The sequence below is a fragment of the Panulirus ornatus genome, chromosome 3 (assembly GCF_036320965.1).
Source record: "Panulirus ornatus isolate Po-2019 chromosome 3, ASM3632096v1, whole genome shotgun sequence".
NCBI lineage: Eukaryota > Metazoa > Arthropoda > Malacostraca > Decapoda > Palinuridae > Panulirus > Panulirus ornatus.
This window is the reverse complement of record NC_092226.1, coordinates 37,882,013-37,905,971: the sequence shown is the minus strand read 5'-3', so window position 1 is coordinate 37,905,971 and position 23,959 is coordinate 37,882,013.

Sequence of the window (23,959 nt, the reverse complement as noted above, 5' to 3'; positions counted from 1 at the left end):
GAGGTGAGGAAACAGGTCGTATATAATGTGGGATTAGAGGTCTGCAAATTCTGTTTTATTACGACCAGATGATTACAGAAGCAGTTGTATTGCTTTCATTACTCTTGCCTGCCACCGAGCCTCCCCGTGTCACGCATGTTCTGCCATGTTATTCTTTTCTTGCACAATAAACATTACACTGTACTGAATACTTGTATATTTGTATGATTACCTTCATGTAATATATATATATATATATATATATATATATATATATATATATATATAGATAGCGGTATGACATTTTTCTTTTTACGCGTCTAGTTACACATCCTGTTGTAGTGTTGCTTTCAATGTCCTTTGTAGTTGTACTTTTATTAGAACCACTATTTATTTTTGTAAACATGTTATGTACGTTTATATGTGATATGTATTTGCCTGTTTATGTATGTATTATTACAGCTTTTTGATGTCACAGAATGTGACGCTTTGGTATCATTCTCATTGGCTTTTATTGTGCACTTTGTCATCAAATGAACGATGTAGCTACTGTGTATCCCATGTTCTTATGACACTTTACTAACCTGTTATTTGGTGTGGCTCCTGCAGGCGGGAAAACAAGTGCGGGACCTGTTCGAGGACCTGCGGGACGGCCACAACCTCATCTCCCTGCTGGAGGTGTTGTCGGGCGAGCATCTGCCCCGGGAGCGTGGCCGCCTCCGCTTCCACATGCTCCAGAATGTGCAGCTCACCCTCGACTTCCTGAGGTACCGCAAGGTTAGTGTCCCTACTTATTCCTTCCATGGCCAGACGATTCCTTGTCTTTGCCTTTAGTATTCTTAATCCCATTAGATCTGTCCATCATTAGATCCTTTTTGTAAGGTAACATTAGTTCTGTGTGTCAGGATATGTTGGTGATAATTGGTCATGTTCGTGTCATAAGAGTTTCACATTGCCGTTAGATCCACTAGCCTTGATGATTTTTATGGTACTAGGCTCTTTCGGATGAAGGCCAGTCTCTCTGAGTCCCGTTTGGCTGTTCATGATATCATGAGGCTCCATCTAGAGTGAACATATCATATTGCTTTGAGGTGCCAGTGTGAGTGATCACATGATGTAAATGATCCTATTTGGAGTGAATACATCATAATGTTAGGGGTCCCACTTGGAAGGTAGACCTTATATCAGGAGTGTAAGGTGTTCTTTTGTGTTCTTATGTCCGTCTCTTTCATGGCTTTAAGGCTTTCATAGTGTTATGGTGTCTGTTTGCCACTGGCGGTTTTTTTTTTATTTCCCTCGAGCCAAGTAAACTAGTAAATTGAAATAGAGACCTGGGGAAAAGAGGACAATGTATAAAGCTTCCTGTACCAGATCTAAACTGAAAAAGTTGTGTATAATGTAATTACAGTCTTGTAGGAATGAACCTGAGAGCCAACCACGCCCGCACTGCCTTGAGTCCTCCCCCGCCCATCCTCCCCCAACTCATGCCGTCCCTCCCCAACTCCCACTCACCCTCGTACCAGCCGCTGCCATTTTCCGCACCGAGCTTGGATCATCCACTGCCCCACTTGGTACAACGTAGTGCCCATCAAGACAAAGGTTTCCAATGTGAATGAACAGCTGAGCACACTAGCCTTTGATTCAGTGTTTGCAAACGAAAGTGGAAGTGGGCCGGCTAGGCTGCAGCTTCATGAGGGAGAAACACACCATGTTCTCACGTACATTGTTGACCTCTGCATCGCTCTCCAGATATACGTTGAAAGTGTTCTCTCAGAACTCTCTCCTTAGACCGCCCAGTCATCTGAAAATGAAGGACTTTCGTTCCAGATGCCATGAGTTCTTCGGTATCCTCAAGAAGGCATATTTTATGTATTAAGTAAGTGAAGATATCAAGATTTACATACATGTTCATCTGAAAGGATTAACCTGTGCCCCAAGACATGACCCATTGAATTGGTGGTACGACAGTCATTCAATACAGAGGTTTGCGAACACCACTGACTTTCACAAGTACATCAGAGAGGAATTTTCAAATTAATTATGTTGTTTAAATGAAAAGCCGAGTGAGAGCGCCATCCGTGCGCACAGCGGTGCGCAAGAAAATGAAGTTTCTTTAGCCTCCCCTTACCCAGTCTAGGGAACCTAATAGAAAACGGAAATTAGTCGAGACGTATTGCTGCCAAACACGAGAGCAACCCAAAGGAAACGAGGCTCACAGGTCATGAAGTGAATATTGTAAACAGTCAAGTCGGCCACAGAGGACTGACGTTTGTCTTTATGTCTTGAATGAATTTGTATTCAGAGCAGTTACTCAGGCTACAGGGAGGGTTCATTCATTATTTTGTAGATTACTTGCGGCAGCACAGTAGCGGAAGATGTTTTCAGTCTTCACGATAGCGTTCATTCAAAAGCAGGTCGCCCCATCATTTCTCACTTTCCCATCTCTCATTTCTCAGCTTCACCTCTCTGTTCATCGAGTTGTTTCTGCTGTCTCTCTCCTTCACAGACATTTCTTAGTTCTGTTCCCTTGGAGTTGGCTGTTTGTGTGCCTCAGCCGCTGAGTGGATCATGTAGTACCCAACAGGGCGCAGCATCCCACAGATATTCTTTAAGCTTTGGTAACTTGAGGAGTAGCAGCGTCTGTGTCTGCCTCGTTCCATACACACCCTAAGTTGTCCCGACTCCTGAAATCAAAGGAGATGGTTTATCATCACTTGAGCAACCGGGCATATTTTGTTTCAATAAATGCGACCTTGATGTTGATACCAGAAAAAGTATTAATTGAAAAATAGAAAGCAGGAGGAAAATTGGTGTTTTGGATGATATTATCACACGAAATGAAAGAGGGATGGTAACTTCAGAAATGAGGATGTCCGTAAGAGCAACACAGGTGAACATTTCACGTAAAACAGGACAACTGAGACTGTGACAAGTTTGCCATTCACTACCAGGGGCTAACGGGAAGAGATTATACGTTGTATCTGAATTCCACAGATAATATGGACATGAGATACATCGTCACCATCCCCATCTCGCGTCACAGTTGATCCAAGTGCCAGCGAACCTGTACACCAAGTCAGTTACCGACCATCATTCGTCATGGCAGGAGGGAAATTGGTAATTCGTTTCTCCACAGTAAACGTACGATGGGAAGAGATAAACAGTCAACCATCTTCATTACAGTGGGAATCCCTCGTCAGGGGCAGAACAACAACGGAGTATCTTGACGGTTGTTCGGAAAAGCACTTGAAGTGTGCAGTGGACACGTCCTAGTAAGGAAAGAAACACGGAAGGTCCCATTTTAAACCAGAGCGATACTGACTTTCCTGGAGAAAGAATGGAAGAATGTCTTATCGGGCAGGAGCTCACTCGATAGGTAGAAAAATTCAAAATTCGAAGTGAAAAAGATCGCCAGTATGCCTAATTGTCACTGGAAACTCGGGGGAAAATTACACCAAACGCCGATAACGAGATTTTTTTTACATGCAAAGTTATAATTGAAAACCGCAAGTACCACTGGGCCAATACTGGCCTTAAAGATGGTACACGCACATGAGGAAGTACGAAGGTTGGATGAATTATTGTACCTTGGCCGCCCTGTAGATAAGCATCCTTGGTGAATCACTTAGTGCATGTGGCTACAAGATTCCACACTACACCATTGGACTTTGTGAAAGAGGTTTGGTTGTGCGAGTTTTGTGCACCTAACACAGTGGACGGCCAACCCTTGCGTCTTGCTCCAGACTCCCGGAACTGTGTCATTATGAATGGAAAATTCCATGGTCAGAGACGCTAAACATTATCAGGAGAGAGAGAGAGAGAGAGAGAGAGAGAGAGAGAGAGAGAGAGAGAGAGAGAGAGAGAGAGAGAGAGCGTAGACTTTGGTTGTATTGCAAAAGTAAATGACATAAATAGCACCTTATCTAGAAGGAGATTCATCAAGTCTGCTGACCTCTATATAAGATGGTATATCGTCTCCGAAGAGTTGCGTGTTGGCTGGCTGGCTCGAGTAAGCATCTACGGGTTTCCCTCTCCACTGTCTGGTGACGCTGGAGCACTTGGCTCTTATCGATGGACTGTAGTAACAAATGGAATATCTATTCCATGATCCCAGTCTTACATCTTACTGTGGTTATGTGTGGTAACTACGGGAAAAATTCCTGTTTATTTTGATAAGCTTCTTTTGATATAAGACACCGAGTACTCTGCATTGTGCAGGTTTCCGAGTCTATAAGATCGGCCTTCTGTTCTATAGACTTGGTGGTAGTTAGTCACGCTACAGGATACGATTGAGGCGTTTTTTGTTCGCGAAGCTGTACATTTTGCGTACACTGATGTCTTTCATTGTAACGATACAGTAGTGGCCAAGTTAGAGTGGTCAAATCACGGTACGTTTCTCTACATTTTTTTTTTTTATATATGTGTGTGATTACTATTTGTGTGTATACGGGAAAAGAGTTTTGCAATGGTGTTGCCCCCGTGTCTTAACCGTGTACATATGCATCACGTCTTCCTTCTTAAATCAACACACACAACAGCCATTTGTAATTATCCTAATTAGACTAAGCCATTTATAATCTTCCTCTTTGTAATTATCCTATTTGTAATTACCTCTTTGTAGTTTGCGGGGAATAAGTTTTACAATCGTGGGGCCCCATCTCTCAAACATTCTCTGTCTGTTCCATTCATCCACCATTGTTATACCTTAAAAGTATATCCTTACAATGTGTGTATGTGTGTGTGTGTGTGTGTGTGTGTGTGTGTGTGCGTGTGTGTGTTAAGGTTTATGTTTACACTGTATAACTGGTTTTAGAGCTGATACTAGAATTGACACTGTGCATAGTGTTGTCATGCTAGTCCGATGCAGATTGTGTGGTCTCATGCATAGCGATGTATCCCCTGAGGCAGTGGCCGACGCGCTGGTAGCTGATGTAGTGTTGTCGTAGATACTACAGCTGTGTCCTTGTTATAGGTAGTGTGGACCTGTTGATGCTGTTGTAGACATACTCTTTCAGGTCATCTGGCCTAGTTTATTTCATTATCATGATTATTATTAATATGGTGATGGTGAGGTTGTCAAGGACAATACCTTGTCGCTGGTGTGGGAGATCAGTAGATATGTTCATGTTGTTGTAGAGTACATGATTATCTTGCTTTTGGAGGTGGTATGTCTCTATTGTCGATGTTGGAAATAGTCTGCTCCTGTTGTAGGAGGTACACTATTTATGTTCGTTTTGTAGTTCATGTAGCTTATGTTTGGTGCTGTCCGCGTGCAACGTTGCTGTTGCAGATACAGTTATATAAAGTTTCTGCTGGGTTTATTAAGAAGCTTATTAGTTCTGTTGCTGCAGATGAAGCTGGTGTGGATTAAGCTTATTAATGTTTGTCATGTTATAGATTAAGCTGACTCATGTTCGTAGTGTTGATGTTGCAGATCAACCGTAACTATTAATGTGTATAATGTTATTATCTCAGATTCAGTTGGTTAATGTTTTTGCAATGTTTCAGATCAAGCTTGTGAACATCCGGTGTGAAGACATCGTCGATGGCAACCCCAAGCTGACACTCGGCCTCATCTGGACCATCATCCTCCACTTCCAGGTAGGTGCAGCGTCCTCTCCCACACATTCGTCAAGGCAACGGAGACTTGATAGGGTATTGTCGGAGTAATGACATCTAGGGAAGCTGAGGGACATGTGTTAGTGTCATAGCATACCCCAGCGCTGGAGGGGGTGGTACTGGATTTAGTGTCGTAGTCTGCCCCAACGCTGGAGGGGGAGGTTTGGGGTTTCGTGCCATAACCTTGCAGGAGTGAGAGGTGTGGGGTGGGGCACCACATAGCCAGCTTTGGGCGAGCACCGTGGAGAGGTGTTGCTTCTGTACCACCTCAGGCCTGACAGGTAATAGAGTGTTGACCATATAATCACATGTTGCTTGCAAATAGATCGATGTTCAACATGGCCATTCATGACGGCTTGATGGTTGGCCACGGAAAGCGTACATTATTCTAGGATTACTGATGAAGGGATAAACTTTATATGTAAACAGAATTTACTAATTCGGATAGATTTTGTCATAGACAGTAAAGGTGATAATTCAGGAAGAGTACTTATTTTCCTAAAAAAAATCCTCAGACCCTTGCTACTGTTAACTCTGAAGACCATGTTAATCCTTGTAGCTGGATTGGCATATTACTGTGCGTGTGAGAGAGACGCGTATTCGGTTAATAATGACGATCTACGAAGAAATCTACGGAAAGCACACACAGGAAATCAAACTCTAGCGAAAGATTCCTTGAAATGCGCTGTTGAACGTTAATCCTCGTGTAGTGTAGGAGTAATAGATTTTTTTTTTGATACATACTTGTGTGGATGTGCATGTAGGCCGGCACGGAAAGTAGAGAGGAGCTACAGTGAGGCAGAACAGCTGGTGTCCAGCCACAAACTGCCAGTGATATGCCCGTTACACCAGCACCTCCCTACATTGAGGAACACGTTACTTCAACACGGATTTACAACTCGTTTATTTCGTTTGATAAACGTCCCCGAAAATTTATGAACTACTTGAAGACTAGTTCGAAACGTGGTGGTGGCTGAGGTGTGGAGGCTGGTCGAGCCTCAGTACGTGCTAAACTGTAGATGTTCCAGTTTGGTCCTAATTCAGATGACTGCGCCATGCTTATAACCCGTCGTTTTCTGTTCAGAGTTTATTACATCAATGAGTTTAACACCAGATTTCACTGCTGTAAGGAGTATAGTAGATACCAGAGTAGATAAAAGTGAAGATAGTTGAACAGAGCAACTGGAGAGGAAGATAGTTTAACAAGAAAGGGTCGGTACATAGCGAGGATCTTGGGAATAGTAACGCTAGTCATACTAGACTTCATACCTTTGTCTTCTGTTGGTAGAATAATGACTCTGTCGTGACACCACCTTGCGTGGCACCTCCGAGTTTTTCCTTAGTATGTGTTATTATTCCGAATTGTCTTCAGAATGTTTTTGAACATCAAGGGCGAACTTTTTTCTATTTCTTTCAAAAGTTAAGACTCGTGTAACTAATCATAGGAGAGTATGACAGTAAAATGACATAGTTAACGTTCCGTGAGCTTAGTTTATGGTTCGCTCGTCTTGGACTCTACCTCACGGCTCACCAGGTGAGCTGCAAGACACACGAAGAGGTGCCAGCATAGGGGAGGAGTCAGCGTGGACCACCTACTGGTGAGATGGCTTGAATCCTATGAGTTGAACAATGCTGCCACCAACCGTGGCCCTCAGAGAGCGTGTGCCGAGTCTCATATACACATATGGTTAAGAAGAACTGCTTAGATGAGCACGAACATGCAAATGAACGAGTGATTGAGTGGATGAGACTAAAAATGAGGGGTTAGTTCATAGGAATATTTTTCTGTACGAGGTGTCGTAAAGTTAAGGGTTGAGGGAGGGGGAGATGTGTGGGGAATGGGATGTGGGCTGGCTGTGGGGCGGCTGAGGCGGCGTGTGGGAGGCGGAGGCGGCGTGTGGGCGGGGGATGAGGCGTGTGGGCGTCGCATCGTCCTCCTGGAAAGGGAAAGTAATGTCTCGGTGGACGACTGCCGTACCTGGCCGTCCAGCAGCTTCCTGGAACCCCTGAGTTATACCCCTGGTATTCAGAACCAAATATGGTAAAGGTAGAGTCACCGTCTGTCTGGGTGGACGGGCTCGCCATTCACTGGGGGGCCTCCATGTGATCCATCCCTCGCGTCTTGGCTTCCATGTTCGTTTGTAGTCACTGATATCTTATGCTGGGGGCAAAGCAGCAGCATCAGCCTGGCTGCATCTCACGCCACTTCACTACACTAACTAACCTTAAGAACACATGTTGACTTTTAGACTTGAGCCAGTTATTCTGCAGAGGTTGCGGGCTGCTGTCCGTAGTTACGATGGATAAAAAGATTTTGCGGAGAGTAATTTTTTGTACTGTAAAGCTTCTCTTGACCTAAGGGACCGAACGTTTAAGCAGTCAAACAGCTTTGCAAATAATTCAGGTATATATATATATATATATATATATATATATATATATATATATATATATATACGTGTGTGTGTGTGTGTATTATTTACCTTTTCATACTTGATCGCTGTTTTCCACGTTAACGAGGCAGCGCCAGGAACAGACTAAGAAAGGCCCCATTCACTCACATTCATTCACTAACTGTCATGTGTAATGCACCGAAACCACAGCTCCCTATCCATAATCAGGCACCACAGACCTTTCCATGGTTTACCCCTACCTGTTCACGTGCCCATGTTTAGCCCATTGACAGCACGTCGACCCCTGCATACCACATTGTTCCAATCCACTCCATCCCGTACATGTCTTCACCCTTTTGCATGTTCAGGCCTCGATGACTCAAAATCTCTTTCTTTTTATCCCTCCATCTCCAGTTTGGTCTACCCCTTTTCCTTCTTCCCTTCACTTCTGACGCATGTATCTTCTTTATCAGCCTTTCCTCACTCATTCTCCATATGTCCAAACCATTTCAACACATCCTCTTCATCTCTCTTAACCACGCTTTTTATAACCGCACCTCTCTCTTACCCTTAAATTACCTACTCGATCAAACCACTTCACACCACATATTGTTCTAATTCTATTTTCATTTCCAACACTTCCACCCTCGTCCACACATCCTCGCTCATGCACAGCACATGCCTCGCACCCTCGTCCATACATCCTCGCTCATCCATAGCACATGCCTCGTATTCATATAACAGACATACCCCTTTTCACCCTCCATGATAACGCCCTCTCTATCCACATTCTTCACAGCTTCTAGAACCCTCGCCCCCATGCCCACCCTATGACTCACTTCAGCTTCCATGGTTGCATTCGCCGCCATATCCACTCTCAGGTATATATGACACTCAACCTTCTCTAGTGTTTCTCCATCTAACCTGACCCTCAACCCTGCTAAACCTAATAACTTTCCTTTTTTTCACATTTACCCTTAACTTCCCCCTTTCACAACACTTCCAAGCTCTGTCACCAACTTTTACAGTTTCTTTTTCAAGTCTGCCACCAGTTATGTATCATCAGCTAACAACAACTGGCTCGCTTCCCAAGCTCCTTCACCCCCTACAGACTGCATACTCGCCCCTCATCTAAGACTCTCGCATTTACCTCCCTCACCACCCCATCCATAAACAAATTACACAGCCATGGTGACATCACATACCCCTGCCGCAGACCAACTTTCTCATGGGACCACTCACTCTCCTTTCTTCCCACTCGTACACATGCCTTACACCCTTGATGAAAATCCCCTCTGCTTCTAAAACTTTCCTCCCTCAAGACCTACAAGCCTCGCGTGCACACAAACACACACACACACACACACACACACACACACACACACACACACACACACACACACATTCATATATATGATTCTAGAGCAGGGGTTCTTTACCTATGTATTATGTATATGGACCACTTAGAGACACTCGCTGAGTCTGTGGACCACCTTCACATATCCAGTATTATATCTGGTCGGAAATAACAATCATGAACAAATAATGCCGCTGAAACCCTTACTCGAGGTAGTACTGATGGTAAAACTTATTCATTTAATTATTTTATTTTTTGTATATTAATTCATTTATCCGTATGTGGACCACTGGAAAACGGTCCATGTACCACAGGTTAAGATCCCTTGTTTGGACGCCGCTGAATTAAAGAAATATCTAAACAAGTACACTTGAACATTTGTCATGTGGAGGGACATATTTACGTTTGAAATAACAGGAAATTACTCATGATGATGCGGTGTCTGTCACATACGTGCCTGTATGTGGTAATCGACAGTTTTGGAAAATTTCCAGTTTTGATAATGTTGACATGCAACTGTTGTTGGCGACGTCACCGGGCGATGTTTGGGTGGGTGGCGGGCCCTGCCTCCAATGCTGTTTGCGCCGCGTCAATACTGCCCCGAAATTCACACACGAACGTACGCACAAGGCAAATGTTATGCACTGTCAGGATTCGAGAATGCTGGAGGGTTCTGTTATGGTGTATATTGGCAACGTTATTCATCTGGTTCACTTTCGTCTGCAGAAGATCCCAGATCGATAGAGTAAAGTAGTTTAACCTCACTGTAGTGATATCGTGGGATGGCTTTGTGGATGGTAATGAGGATCTAGCAGACTTTGAAAGAATAGAAATCAAAGGTAATTACTGTATTTGCGCCACTATCATACTTAGGTATTAATGGACTTAGGCTGTGGAAGAAATTGTGCTGCAATCTCTGAGATTATCAGAAAGAACTGGTGTGTGAAAAGAGGAATTTAATAATTCATTGGAATTTAAATCCAGCGTGGGTTGTTTCATCTGGGGGAAAAAATTATGCTGCTGTTCTCGATGTTCAAACGAAAGCTACATCCGAATCTTGTTGAATACAGGCACTTTGATTCTAGGGGAAAGGTTGATAAACTCACGAGTTAAAAAAACAAAAGTAAGAAAGGCTTTTAAATATGCTGGGTTAGAAGTTTGATTAACCAGCCTTATCTAATCTCTAACTGTGGGTGTCTGTTCCTCTCCCAAACCTAGTTTAACCAAGGGACAAGCCTAGGAGTTCACTGGATGAAAGTGACATGTAAACAGAAAATAGCTTCTGCACAGATACCGACTTGAGTGCATATTACCTAATACTGGCTTACGCTTGCGCAAGGGAGAGAGAGGTTGTGTTGATGTACAATTTGGTACGCTATCTCATGTAGTGTAAAGAACATGAATATCGTAAGATCTTATTAAGTTAGCAAGAAAACATGAGAATAATGAAAACTATATAGAATGAGACTGACGTAGGTTCAAAAGAAAGCAAACGTTTGCGTCCACAAAGTGATAGTGTAATACCGAAGCTTTGGTAGATTACTGTAACGAGAGAATGCGTAGATGATGATAAACGAAGGATCATTGACGTCCTCTTGAAAATACAGATCAAAAAGACGTACAACTATAATCTTGGTACATTTTTGAAACGAAACTTTGATATGGCCAAGAGCTGCCCCACAACGACTTCTAAACGTAATCATATTTGCCACTGAAATTCAAAGTCATATTTTCGAGCATCAGAACAGATAATGATTTTTGATAACTACAATAGCTTTAATGCTATACGATAAGGTGATCGGCCCACATATAAGATGGCTTAAGGAAAGTGAATTATTACCGTATGATAAAAGAAAATACTGTGATGTCTGTGTCGAATTTGCAATTTTTCTTTCATTTAGCTGCCCCTAGCCGTGTGAGCCATAGTAATTACCTTAGCGTTCAGGGAGGAAGTATTTTGGCTTTCGACCGTAGCCAGTGTTTTGTCCATTGTTTTGATTGTGATCAGAATAGCAGGTCAGGGAGAGTGAAGGCAAGTGACCGAGATGTGAACATGGCGGTGGTGGTGGTGTTCCTTTCGTAAGTTTATGGACGTTTTGTTAGGCATGTGGGAGAACCCACTATTGTCTTGGTTTTGTTTGATGAATATCTTGTGATAGTAAACTTGATGGTCCCAGCCAAATCTCTGATTAACTTGCCACACGCTATAAAAGGCGGTGATAATTCCTGTAGACTCGTAACAAATGCTTGGCAGTGCTGGAATTTATTTTTTATTGCTTCAGTTTACCAGTAATTCTGTTTGAACCAATAGATATCATGCGTAGACGGGAAAATTGAGTGTAAGCTTTGCGACAAGGTGCTACTCCTTATAATTACAAGAGAATGTGTTGAGAAAAAGACACGCTTGATGGATGAGGCAGGTGAAGTATTTGACGAAAGCGTGTGATACATACTGTGTTTGACAACTGTGTTTGATGCATATCGTGAGGTGTGAGTATTGATGATGGTGGTCGTTGCAGGACCAGACGACGCAGGGAGGAGTGGTTAGGGTCGTGGTGTAGATACTGCACGTGTCGGGGTTGCCTAGAAGGGTCCTGAGAAAGCTGAGAAGGTTATTATAAGCATTTTTATGATGCTGAAGGAATCCTGAGGAAGGAGACGGAATAGATGTAGTGAAAATGAGAGTGGTGAGGGACCACGGAAAAGAAAACGGTGTAAGTGGAAAGATGAAGGTGCTTATGAAGGGTAAGAGACATGCACTTCACGTCAGAGTGTGGGAAGAATGGACAAAGAGAGAACACATGCAAATACTCATAGTTCTTGATACTGATGTTCAGTATGCCTCAGTGTAGTTCGGCATGGTGTGGGTGATGACAGAGAAATTGAAATCGACTGCAAGGCATGTTAGTGTAATTACCGGATTGGTTGCGTATCACGCACTGCTGCTTTGAGAAAGTACGTTTGTTGTTGTTTTGTGCCTGCAAGCTGTATTGGGAGGTTTACTGATTACTCGGGCGTGATAGACTAAGCATGATCAGGCAAAAACGAATTTGGAATTATCTGTGAAGGATAGATTTGGATTCATGCGTAAAGTATGCAGTAGCAGCATCAACATATTTCACGTCACTTTGGACATGGGGTTGGCAAACACAAACACAAAGAGTGTTTGAATTTCTTTTTACTGCTGTCCTAAAAAGAAAAGGAAAGCTTACAAAACACTTAGGGTTGGTTGATCTAGAGTCAGAAGCACAACACAGACCTAGAATTGTACACAGTTACAGAACAGTACCTAATACTTAGGAAAAAAAAAGTAGTCTGCGAACGACTGATTTAAAAGCACGTCATAGCCAGAGTTTGTTCCAGTGTACTGGTGGGGGTGCGTAAGACTGTGATGCTGATTAGCTCAGACTGGTTCCCAGTCCCATATTGTTACGGTGAGGATGGCTGGAACCGTAATGCAGACTGGGTCTGTCCCCCGTAATGACATGCCTGCATTTTCTCTGCCCGGAGAGAAAAGAAGAGTCAGACCTGGGGATACGAGGCGGCTGTGACTACTTGTCGTCCCTGCCTCGCTGATGATCCACGCCCCGCCACACCTGTGTCTACAGCCACACGCGTCTGGCGAAGTGAAAGTCAACCCCTTGAGCACGACGTCACCACCCCTTTACGGCGACGCTACGACTTTTTAAGATAGATGACGGCTTGACTTTTAAAGGTCAAGCCGTCATACATTTTAAGTCGTAATGTCGCAATGTTAAGGGTCATAACGCTGTTCTTAAGGGGTCATTCTTATGGCATTTAGGCCGACCATGTTGTGTGGACTCCGGTAAAGCTACAGGAAGCACTTAGACCCACGCTGAGTTAATGCCTCACGAAATGAGTGAGTTACTGACAACAGAGACGAGAGGAGTAAACCAGGTTATGACCTGGAATAAGGCTTTAGGCTAATAATGTTATGTCCTCCATGAGTCAGGTAGGTGGTAGGGCGAGCAGTAGGCAGGCATTCCTCTTAACGGTCCATTTACCCGCACTCCGCCCACCAGCCGCTCTGTCGTCTCCCCCAACACCTCCCTAACGTCAGCTTTCCAACACTTATGCTTCTTGCGTATCAAAAGAAAATCATGAGAAAGCGCTCTCACTAATGGTTCTTGTACAGTTACATAGGAGGAAAGTTTCCGATGGGCCAGTGCTAGGTTGTCGTAACGGTAGATTAAGACAGTGGTGATGACAGATATTTGAAATACTGGACATTGTCTTTTTTACTTTTCAAAGAAAAAAAAAAAAATGAAGAGAAGGGGGCCAAGTGATGATATTCCCTCAAAGGCTCAGTCCTCTGTTCTTAACGCTACCTCGCAAATGCGGGAAATGGCGAAAATGTGTGTGTGTGTGTGTGTATATATATATATATATATATATATATATATATATATATATATATATATATATATATAATATTTCTTGTCGGAGAGATATATTACTATGGTTTTACATTATCTGTTGTTTTCCCCATGAAATCACGTCGCGGGCTTGGCTTTCAGTTTTGAGACAAGAATTGAACAATTCTGATTTTACAAAGAAATCCATTTTAGATGAACACCGACTTCCCGTTGACCTCCATGGCTTCATCTCAGATCCCAACTGATAACCTGCTTGTAGGGCCATTGTGTCCAGACACACAAAGCGTTGTTATGCTTCAGAAGGATGACAGTAATAGTACTTTGTTTCCCGTGTGTTTTAATGATTCATTTTGGGGATAATCTGTTGTCTGGGTGGTGTGAAGTCGTTTCTGACTGCGGATCCAGAAAGCAGGTAAGTTCGTTTTCAGCGCCAAGATCCAGCGTTGTCGATTACACGAAGTCAAACGCTTATAAGACCATTATCGCTGCTCCATGTGTAGTAGACGAATTCAAATAAGCACAAGTAGAAGCATTTACCATCACACTGGAATGTGTGAAGTAAAACATGTATGTTGAGAAAGTAATAAGATCAGCAGATTACATGATTGTTATAATTACTAGAGCAAGGATAGACTAATAGTATTTTTTCTTATTCTTTCGTTAAGGCTAGGCTACAAGGTACTTTTTTCGGCGTTAGTACTAGGTTAGGCTAAAAGGTGCCTGTTTTTGGCGCTTTGGCCTATCTGGAAATGTAAATTACGAGAATTTTAAAGATTGTGGCCAAAGATTTAGACACAAAGTAAAACACTAGGTCTTAGATTATGAAAAAAGAGCCCTTTAGGATTAGGTTTAATCAAACCCTGCAAGAAATGTTACATCTTATTGTTCATCTAATCAGTAAAACGTACCACATGAAAGACTATGCAATGTTTGTAACACCTATTGTAATTATATAAGTACACTGAGGTCTGACAAAGACCCTTTGTGACCTTTGCGCTACCGCTTACAGGGTAAGTAAGCATGAGGTTCACAATAAATTTACCGTGGATACCGGCACGAAGCAAATCATCTACTGACTGTGACTTTGAACCAGTTGAATTAATCTTTAAGCTGACCTGGTCATAAATAAGCTAGAATGAGGTAAACTTGATGTGTTCTGCTAAGTACATACCTGTCGAGATATTAGATTGTTTTCCTTGTAATGTAGAGATCATCTTGAGAGTGTCCCCAGAGACAGAAGGAAGAGCGTGTGATCCGCGAGTATTTTCACGAGTCGTGTTCATGTGGTTGATGTTACAAGTATTAGGGACAGATCATCGGTTATGGGTTAGTTGTACTTCCTGAGATGAACTAGAGAATCACTGTACTTTTTTCAGTAATAGAATATTTATAAAGTATTGTATTTTTGTGTTTGTCGAATTTGTCTAGCGTTTTTAAAGCGAAAATATTTTTCATTTTCAAAGTGTAATCTGTGCTAAAAGGTTTTCAGACTATAATAGAGAAAACTGTTCACAGAAGCCTAAGTTAACTTTGTCAAGAACTGGGCAACAATTATTATTTGTCTGTGACGTGTGTCTTAGAACGTGTGTGGAGAATTGGTCGTAGGGGAGAGTGGACGTGAGGCCCGGGCCTGCGTGTCTGGACCGTCTGCCGGAGGCATGAACGATAGGCCATGTACAGGGAACAGATGAGGTGTCATGGGCTGATTAGTTGATGCTTCTGTCTCCTTCACCCAACCGTGTGTGCCTCAGGTTAATGCTGCCTGCCGCCCCCCCCCCCCCCCCCCCCCCACACACACACACACACACACACACACACACACACACACACACACACACACTTTATTACTCGGTGTATCGCCTGGCCTTTTCCTCACTACAACCAAATGCTCTTTAACTGTGTGGCCGCCCTGCCGCTCCGTGCTGCGTCCACACACACACAAAGAATTTGACACCACCACATAGGAGGTTGAGTAAGAATCTGGAGCTTCAGGCAGTAAGAAAGGGGAAACTTCTTCAGTGGAGTAGTGGTAAAAAAAGGACTCATGTCAGAGGAGTTAAGGTCAACGCTGGTGCATCGCAGGGACCATTGATCTTGTGCCAGAGGGACAAGATTTATCACTAAATATGTTTACGGGTGATGCTTAGGTCTTGAGGGAAATTAATGATATGTATTGTTTTACGTCGAAGTCCAGAGTTGGTCAGATACAAGGTTGTTGGAACCTAACCTGAATAGATGCAAAGCAATGAGGATGGGACACAGTGAAAGAAGGCGTCCATTCGATTATCACCTGGTAGGAAATACGTTAGTGGGATCTGTATATGGGAGCGACTTAGGAGTCTACATAATTCTATGCTGTAATTCACCTAACGCCAAAGTTTTACGTTATGGGAATTGTAAGAAGGCATACTGTCTGCTGGTAAGATTAGAGACGCATTTAAGTACATTGATAAGGATGTGTCCAGCAGAATACTCATTTCATATATTAAAACAAATTTATAATAGACTTTTGAAGTATGGTCTCCACACTTAAAAAACAAAACATGAGCAACTGATGCAGAAAACCCAGAGGAGGGCAACAAAGATGGTTCCAGAATGCTCACTATGTAACAGAGAAAAGTAAGGAGTGACTTGATCAACCTTTAGCTCCTAAATCAGTCTGGTGACGTCGACAGTGAGTGAATGATTCTGTGAAAGACGAGAAATTAGTGCAACCAGAGACAATGACAAGAAACTAAGCAAGAAACCTGTAAGAAAAAGAGTTTTAAGTAAATAATTCCATATATCGGAGTAGTGGGTGAATGAGATAAGCTAAACGATAAAACTTTAAATACTGACCTTACAAAGGTTTCTGAAGTTGTATTACAGCAATCATAGTGCAAGAGATGAGGTCCGAGTGTGATAGTGTGCAGGAAATGGGGCCCTAATATGATAGTAGAGAGAGTGCATGAGATGAGGCCTCAGTGTGATAGTAGAAACAATTCAAGAATGATGACGTAGTGTGATAGTAAAGAGAATGAAAAAGATGGAACCCCACGAGTGTAAAACTCCCTCCTTGTACTATGCTAAAAGGTAATTACACATTTCACAACTAAAAACGTGAATAATCTCCCAAATAATTCAGATACAGCCAGTATAATGCAGCTTTGGAAGTGGAGGACTCTGTGCCCCTTTGAGACATGACGTCAACAGGTGTGTGTGTGTGTGTGTGTGTGTGTGTGTGTGTGTGGGAGGCCGCGTTCACTGTAGTGAAATGTTGTGTTGTGATCCCGTAGGCTAGGGTGTGTCTGGCAATCGACCTCTTCCATATTTTGTTCGTAAGCTTTGAAGAATTTTCTTTTTCCTGCCCCCAGCGTACACACACACTCACACACACACACACACACACACATATGTATATATATATATATATATATATATATATATATATATATATATATATATATATATATATATATATATATATATATACATTGTGTGTGTGTGTGTGTGTGTGTGTGTGTGTGTGTGTGTGTGCAGTAACGTCACAGTGATGCGTGTCATCCAGTATTTGTTGATAATCAAGAGGAAAAATGAAACACGACAAGCCCCAGGTGCTTGTGGTTTGATACCAAGAATATTTTAGTCCTCCCATGTAGTGATCATCCTACCTTAGTTCCCAGCTTGCATAAATCCTTCACTGTGAAAGTAACTTTCAGCATTAACAATACTTCAATAACTTAATCAAAAACTCGCCAGAATAATCTGCGTGATGTGTTTAAAGAATACCTTGTAAAAGCTGTAATACCTTTTATGTTGGGCAGATTGGTAAGGATCTTCATATTATACTTAATAACAGGACAAGAACCAAATACTTTGCTTAATCATGTTAAAAATCATCACTATTGTACTGCTAGAAATAGTGCTATTTCAAGTGTAACCTTTTACTCCTTGACCAAGAGAAATAGTGAATCATTTCATTAGATACACAAAGAATTGTGACGTGAATATTAGTGAAGGTCTGTATAAGCTGAGTAACTATGTCGTAGGGTAGATATGTAAACGGTTTTCAGTCCTGTCCGCACAGTAAAATGAAATTTTATGACAAGCACAGTGCCAGACCCGAAAACTATAAATCACAAACACTTGTGTACCAACGGCATCTTTGCTCCTCCGCCTCTCATATATATATATATATATATATATATATATATATATATATATATATATATATATATATATATATATATATATATATATATATATATATATATATATATATATAATATATATATATATATATATATATATATATATATACTGACTGTCGTAAGTCTTTTATCTCACTCTCGTATCTCCCATGACGATGTGATCATACACGAAAGTGCGCTCGGGCGTATCGTGTTTCCTTTTCACTCGTGGTTATCACCAAATACTAAATCACGCACACTGTGACTTACTGCAATATATATATATATATATATATATATATATATATATATATATATATATATATATATATATATATAGTAGTGGTTATGTACTTGACAATAACTAGCTCGATATTCAAGTATCATTTCATATTTCTCATATATAGGAGATCATTCAGTAACATTATTGTTTACCATGTTAATGTAACTGTTAAAACACTGGTGTTGAACCAGTTCTCCAAGGACAGAGCTTTTGGTAGTATTGGTAATATATCATGTGGGTTGTGGTCAGATCAGCCCATCATTATCAGAGCGTGGGGTCTTTTTCTCGTGGTTCAGGTTGTGTAAGAAGTTGTTTGTGTGTAGAGGCGTGGGCTGGCTGCCATAGCGACACCTGCACCCCGGGGGACACCACCAGTAATGGAGAGGTGTAGCGTAAGGGCTTACCGGTGTAGTATGTATGTGTGTGTGTGTGTGTGTGTGTGTGTGTGTCTAAGGTGGCTTGCGAGTCAGTGTACGGTAGAGAGAAAGAGAGCTTGATTGCGTGAATGTACCAGGACGAGAAGCAACAGGTGTACACGAGTGGCAGTACTCACGCTACAGATGAGCGTTTACGTATAGTAGCGACCAGCTGGGCCTTGTGTGGAGCCTGGCGCTGCTTACGTTTCACCTTATTAGGGTCCTCCGCCTACGTGCACGGCTACTCCTACGTACGTTCTCTGGAGGGCGAGGGCGTCGCCACACCAGAGCCGACCAACTTTCTCCCGTTGCCCTCTTATAGAATAAGATGGAGTGGTGGGTTGAAATGGCCAGTGATCTAGCAGAAGAGCAATCAGATTCGAACCCCAGGACTGCTGATTGAGGTCAGGCTAGCAGAAACCTCAGGCTGTGTGCTGTCCATGACCCGTCTAAAGGGATTGTGGGCTTGTCATTAGGGACTGAGGCCGGGGACTGTGTTGAGGTTGAATAAAGACTGGATAAAGAGACCAGGTGAGGGGACTGAAGACTCCCTGGGCTCTGAAAAGCAGGAGCTGTATGCTTTCCTGGGGCTGTGAAGGCCAGACACGAAACCCAACAACACAAAATGAACAAAAAAAAGGTTGCACGAGATAATCATTCTCAGCTGAACTAAAGGGGAATATATTTTACCGCGCGTGAAGTTGATACATCTGACATCCACGGAATTGTTCAGCAATCACAGAGATTTCGTCTTTAGAGAGATTCATATCTTTGAGAAAGTGGATGAACTTGTCCGAGTCATACGCTTTAGTGTTCTCATTTGTTAAACTTTGAAGCAGTTATAAGGTATATATTGGGGTACTTTTTCTTCTAATGGCTCCGCGTCTTTTCTACGCTCATCGCAATCCTGTGGTGGTGATATACGCACGTGGTGATGCATAGCTGTGAGTAACAGCCTAGTTGGGTATGTATGTTTGGTCCTGTGCTTTGTGTAGGAGTTCAGGGCATCGATACTCCTGCAGGCCAGTCCTGCCACTCCCGGAGGCCGGTCTTACCACTCCTGGAAGCCATGCTTTCCAGTACCTGCAGGTTTAGGAGGTGTTACCTGTCATTCCAGAAGGCCAGTCCAGCCACTGTTGGCGGCCACACTTGTCTGGAGGTTAGTTCTTACTCTTTCGGAGACGAGTATTGCAAGTGTTTACACTCTCAGGCGTCGGTGCTACCACTTTGGTGGCCAGTCCCGCAACTTTTGAAAACTGCGAGTGACATTCTTTGAGAGCACTTACAATCTTGGAGGCTAATGTTGTCCAGTATTGACATTCTTGGAGACCATTCCTCGAGGTTTGTTCTGGCAGTGTCGGAAGTTATTGTTTCTATCGCAACGTGTTAAAGGTGATTGTTGCTGCTCATGGAGGAGGGCTCCTGCATATTCCTCATTGTCGTTGCTGCCACTGATGAAGACCTGAAGCGTCACTTGTGGAAGTCATTTACATTTTCCTCAAGACGGCGAGACCTTCTTCAGTTTAGGGCTCATACTGACGCTCTAGGTCTATTATGCTTTCATCGGAGGCCCTTCCTCTTCGAGGGCCACTTGTGCCATTCTTTAGAGGCCAGGAATGGTATTTTAGTGAACTAAAACAGTTCCTTTTGGCAGCCAGTACTCCCACAGTTGGAGACGAGCACTGCCACATTTGGAGGCCAGTACTCCCACAGTTGGAGACGAGCACTGCCACAGTAGCAGGCCATTATTGCGACAACTAAAGGCCAGTGCTACCACAGTTTGAAACCATGACCAACCACAGTTGCAGACCAATGCTGCCACAACTGGAGGACAGGACTGCCTCAGTTTGACTAGTACTACCACAGTTGGAGGCCACTACTAACACATTTGGAGGGCAGTGCCACCACATAAAGTTTTTGATACGTGGTAACAAAACCCAGTACTACATCTCACACACAAGCCAGACTTCATCCCCTGTATCGTGTAGTTGTAGTTATGAAAGTCGGTGGAAAAGGGAAAAGTATGGAGAGAGAGAGAGAGAGAGAGAGAGAGAGAGAGAGAGAGAGAGAGAGAGAGAGAGAGAGAAGCGGAAGCACTGTGGGGATGGCCACGTACTCACACGTGACCCAATGTAATCGTCGTACATACAGATGTACCGTCAAACTCGCGATCCAATCTAGGGTGCGCGCGTGTTGCTGTGTTTATTATTTGGGAATATAAGCCATATATATATATATATATATATATATATATATATATATATATATATATATATATATATATATATATATTATCCCTGGGGATAGGGATTAAGAATACTTCCCACGTATTCCCTACGTGTCGTAGAAGGCGACTAAAAGGGGAGGGGGCGGGGGGCTGGAAATCCTCCCCTCTCGTTTTTTTTTTAATTTTCCAAAAGAAGGAACAGAGGGGGCCAGGTGAGGATATTCCAAAAAAGGCCCAGTCCTCTGTTCCTAACGCTACCTCGCTAACGCGGGAAATGGCGAATAGTTTAAAAGAAAAAAAAAAAGAATATATATATATATATATATATATATATATATATATATATATATATATATATATATATATAAGCCATTTATATATATATATATATATATATATATATATATATATATATATATATAGAGAGAGAGAGAGAGAGAGAGAGAGAGAGAGAGAGAGAGAGAGAAGACTTCATACATTTTCCCCATTTCCCGCTTGAGCGGTTTAACGTCAAGAACAGATGACCAAGCCTTGGAGCGAAAATCCTCACTTGGCCGCCTTCTCAGTTCCTCCTTTTGGAAAAGTTAAACAGGAGGGGAGGATTTCCAGCCACCCTCCGCTCCCACCCCTTTTAGTTGCCTTCAAGGTCACGCAGGGAATACGTGGGAAGTATTCTTTCTACCCTCTCCCCAGGGGTAATATATATATATATATATATATATATATATATATATATATATATATATATATATATATATATATATATATATATATTCTTGGAGGCTTACGAGGTTGAAAGCTATGGCACATTCTCCTTGATTTATTTTCCTCTACAGTTTCTATTTGCCTTACAATTTTTTCTGTGGTCTTCTTGAAGTTTCTTCCGGAGTTCACCAGAGAGCAGCGACGTTTCGGTATTACCTTGTTCCATCTTCAGGCTGGATCTGACGGTTTTGTCGTGGGTGGCTACTTATATACGATATATATATATATATATATATATATATATATATATATATATATATATATATATATATATATATATATATATATATATATATTATATATCTGTGTGTGTGTGTGTGTGTGTGTGTATTACAATACCACAAGAAATAAGAAAAATACCCGCATGGATTTTAAAAACATCTAAAACTAGAAACATGGTTGAAGTTTGTCCCTGATGAACCTTAAGTAAATGATTATTCGAGAAGAGTAGCAGTGGAGAAAACCATTAGGATTCATGAAGCAAGACTTGCAGTGAGTTGTATGTACCAGTCCTGCCCTCATGGCAAGATCTTGTCGTAGATACGAGTAGGTAGGTTGGTACCCTCCCTCTACAGTAGAAAGAGGTAATTACACACACACACACACACACACACACACACACACACACAAAACAGTCCAGTCAGTTGCCCACTTATCGACCAGTCCCGAGTGGAGGATGATCACTTGGGTGTAGGCCAACTGCCTCGCCCAAGACTCGAATTCATGCGGGCCCCTGCTGAATCGTGGTCACTAACGCTACCCACTGCACCACAGAGGCCCGAGCGTATGTAGAGGATGTGGATGGTTGTGTAAGACTTTGGTACCTGGATGAGAACAGCTCAGGCTGAACCGAGCCGCACGCACACACTGTGTTCCCGCCTCACTGGTGCCGTGTGGGCGAACACCCTATACAAACACTGAGGTTGTAAACGTAAGACATGTCCGTCCAACAGTCCAACTTGGGAAGTTATTGGCAAACCGTCAAAGAAAATGGGGTTAGGCTTTTGAGAGCTTTGAAATATGTGACATTTCTTCTGGCCTGCTGTGTGTGTATGTGCACATTATCTTGTCACATGTACACAGTTGTCGAAGAAGTACGTTTGGATGTTGTGTGTTGTTTGTATGTAGCATTGCAAAATATTACTTGGATGTAACACACATTGTGAAATATTACTTGGATGTAACACTTACATTGTGTTGGTTGGATGTAACATTGTAACCTTATATGTTGCTTGGATGTACCACTGTCACGTTTTCTTCACGTCACGACGTTACATTTTCGCGTGACATTGGTCGGTAAAATAACTTTTTCAGATTGGCTGATAATTCTGTAGATTGAATGTTAGTTCTGTCGTATGGCAGATGGTCCTGCTGACTAATGTTATTGATTAAGGTGATTATAACGATTTGTCCACTTTCACAAAGCAAGATTTACTTCTCCGTCAAAATATCTTATTTCCATTTTCGTCTGCATTTTTTCTTTCTCTCTCTCTCTCGCCTGTACAGAATCTGACCTCTCCTAGGGCTTTTGTCCATGCTAGGGCCTTTGACTTGAAAAATATGATGGTTACAATATACTATCCTGTCTCGTGGCTCAGAATTATCCCAAATACTTGTGAGTTTAATACACCTCTGTCCTATTGGCAGCACCTGTACTGTACGTGCCCACGAAGAGCATCGTATTATAAAGTGTCAAAAAGATTAAATGAATATGACATTCTGTATTGGATCTGTCTGTCTGTCCATATGTCCATAATTGAGTTGGTGATTTTATAATGTTTCAAGTGCCCGTTTTTCTGTTTTTATTATTCATATATATATATATATATATATATATATATATATATATATATATATATATATATATATATTTCCCTGGGGATAGGGGAGAAAGAATACTTCCCACGTATTCCCTGCGTGTCGTAGAAGGCGACTAAAAGGGAAGGGAGCGGGGGGCTGGAAATCCTCCCCTCTCGTTTTTTTTTTTTTTTTTTTTTTTTTTTTAATTTTCCGAAAGAAGGAACAGAGAAGAGGTCCAGGTGAGGATATTCCCTCAAAGGCCCAGTCCTCTGGTCTTAACGCTACCTCGCTATCGCGGGAAATAGCGAATAGTATCAAAAAAAAAAAATATATATATATATATATATATATATATATATATATATATATATATATATATATATATATAGATAGAATATTTAACATGGGCTGTAACACTGGCTTAAGAAATGTGTCCTTCTGGCTTGGAACAACACATTACGCCCCCATGCGTCCCTACGCGTTACCTTGGGAGGCATTCCAGCGACGGGCGTATGATGGCGCATAATAAGTAGCAGTGGTGCTGGCAGGCAGAG